Source organism: Propithecus coquereli, unplaced genomic scaffold (assembly GCF_000956105.1).
Source record: "Propithecus coquereli isolate 6110/MARCELLA unplaced genomic scaffold, Pcoq_1.0 Scaffold202, whole genome shotgun sequence".
Lineage (NCBI taxonomy): Eukaryota > Metazoa > Chordata > Mammalia > Primates > Indriidae > Propithecus > Propithecus coquereli.
This window is the reverse complement of record NW_012145190.1, coordinates 1267425-1270459: the sequence shown is the minus strand read 5'-3', so window position 1 is coordinate 1270459 and position 3035 is coordinate 1267425.

Sequence of the window (3035 nt, the reverse complement as noted above, 5' to 3'; positions counted from 1 at the left end):
CCAAGCAGCCATTCAAAACTAGTGCTGCCAAATTAAGTATTCTGTTTGGTAATCTTTACCAGTGACAGAGCTAGACATGCTACATTTAATTCTGGTTGTGGCTGGAGAGAAGCAGTTGGGTCTGGACTCTCAGTGAAGATAGGTTCAGGAAGATTTTGACCCACAGAAGGAAGCAGAACCATGCCACATGGAAGCTGCCTGGGGCCAAAAGGAGGGAGAAGGCCAGCAGTCAGCCCTCTATTGTCGAAGCATCTTAGGTAGAGAATGGGAACAATTATGGTCAATATTTCATTTTAAAGGCCTTAAAACTGTAGATCTTAAAGATGGTCAACCAATATAGCAAGCTATTGAGTGGAATCATGTTTCTCACCATGTGGCCATCTGGGTATCTTGTTTCACTGAACTTTCTTAAAAGGATGGCCTTGTTAATAAACTAGCTAACGAGAAAGATGAACTATCAAACAGAAAGTAAGAAGAATAAACTCACAGCACAGCTACCCCCTTTATTTGTTTGGTTAAACACCTGGGGCCCAACTCATCGTCTTTAAGTCTAATTCCTTATCCCTAAAAGTTCGTTTTAACAGCTTTGAAGAGCCCTAAGCAGACAGCAGGGGTGCGAACTCCCTCCCAGATCTCTGCCAGAACAAGATTCCCAGGACTCTGATAAAGCCAGCCTCACAGAGAAAAGGAAAAAAAATGGAAAACCGAACTTTGCTGTTTCACAACCACTTCTGTTATCTGCTGGCAGCCATAACTATTTTTTTCTCGCTTCTCTTTGTCCCCATAAAAATCCTGAGTTTCTTCTGTTCAGTGCCAACACTTCTTTCTTTCTTTCATGTTGTGTCCTTCCCACCTTTGAGAAGTAAACTTTTTACTTCTGTATATCCTAATCTTTGTGTGAGAAATCTTTCTCATCCCACGTACAAGTTTACACCCTAATATTTCCTTTTCTTGGTGCAGACAGCCAACCATGCTGCTCTGTCCTACACCTGCTTCAACCTCTTCCCAAACTGGAGGATTCCTTGTGCATAAACTGTTGAGAGAGGGACAGGAGATGGGCCTTCCCCCAAACTTTCAAGCCCCTGAAATTTCCAGTTCTCTTTGTATACGTTGTTAGACTTGGAAATAGAATGGGATGGAAAGACGGGGCATTGGGTCAGCTGCGTGTCTATTTGCACCACATGTGCTTACAGGCAAGATGCCCTCTGATCACTGAGAATAGTGTTATTTGGGCTTTCTAAGAAATGTAATTTGACATTTCAACACAACCTTTCTTCCTATGGCAGGCAGAGGATGAGGGGATTCACTCTTTCAGTTGCCTCTAGAAAAATTTATACCCTAAAACAATGTGTACTCCTAAGCGTATGTGCTTGAGTGACTTCTTAATTAGTCCCTCTGAAACAACCTCACCATCAGCAGAATTTTTCCACAGGCACATCCAACTATAATCCCTCTGACAATTCTCACATTAGTTCTGGGATTAAGGAATTGATAAATGTGGTGGGGCGCCGTGACTCAGCCTGGAAGGGCCAAGAAAATACTTTTCCCCAAGTCCTTTCCACATCAAGATAGAAGAGAAGCCACAGAAATCACTGGCCTTCAGAGGGGTGTTTAAGAGAATTTTCTGAAGCAGAATGATTCTCAACGTTCATGTGAACATTATTTAAGACGTTGAAGCTCTGGAAAGAAGACTGGAGACTTTAGGTAAGAGATAAAACTGGACATGAGTGTGTGTGCCTGGAGTGTTTGCATGTCTACGCACAGAGTGAGAAAATAAGAATGAGAAAAACCAAGACCTATATGTAATCATTAAGATTCACAAGCACACATTGACTGCAAGTAACGCAATATGAATACAAAATACTGCATTCCAGGAAGAACCTTCAGTAACAGACAGCACGGGTCAGAAATGTTAACAAAAAGGACATTGTGCAATGAGAGACATAGAGATGGGGTCAGTTTAGAATTGGGGGAAAGGCAGCTTTTGTTTTCTGGGACCTCTTGAATTATACAGAGAAGAGATTTTCTCTGGCTTCTTTCCTCCAGATGGATCTCCATAAACCGAAATTGACGGAGGTTGTTCTTACCTGACATTTAAACCTAGAGAGAAAAATGAAATAGTTCAAACTCTCAGAAAAGTTGAAAAAGAGTCTGATAAACACCTACATACCCTTCTTCAGATTTACCAAAAAACATAAAGTGTATAGCCGGAGGCCTTCACCCTCTGAAGGTTCACTGAAAATCAACTGACCAAAAGACAGATTAATAGGAGAAAAGGCATAAAAACTTACTTGATCATAGTTTTATGTGACATAGGAGCCTTCAGAATGAAGACCCAAAGAAATAGGGGAGACTATCCATTTTATGCTTAGGGGCAACAAAGTATGGACAGCCATGCAGAAATATGATTGGACAAAAAGTGTACGATCTAATGCTAATGGACTGAGGGGACAAACCCAGCAAGGCCAGTCTGTCCAGATTCTTCTTGGCCTCTCTGTGAAACATTCCTTTCTCCTGGGTGTGGGACAGGACACTCTCTGGAATGGGGGGGTCTTATGAACTACAATCAAACAAGGTAGGTCAGATAATTTCTTTATGGGCAGGTCTTACACAGAAAGGTAGGGGAAGGCTAGAGTAATATTTTTAGATTTTGCAGCTGACTGTGGGGAAATGGGGTTCTGGTTTCTATGACCCATCTTGAAGAAGAGGGATTCTAATTTCTATGGCTAGCCTCAGGGAGACTGAGGGGCCAGAGACAGGAGTGGAGGAAAAGGTCAGAAAGAAACTTCTGCTTCTGAGGTGTTCACTTGGACGTATCCTTTTCTGAGCCCCTAAGATGGCAATGAGGTTCTTTCCTATGTCTTTCCATGCCTTCATGTTTTCATCCTTTCTTTCCAGCCAAACTTTCCATTTATAAGCAATTTTCATATATCTAAATGGTCCTTTAAAGCCAGAGTGGCCTTTCTCCCTGTCTCCATGTGCCCCAAACATAAATGCCACCTCCTCCATTCAGCTTCTCTGAGCCTTTTCATGAG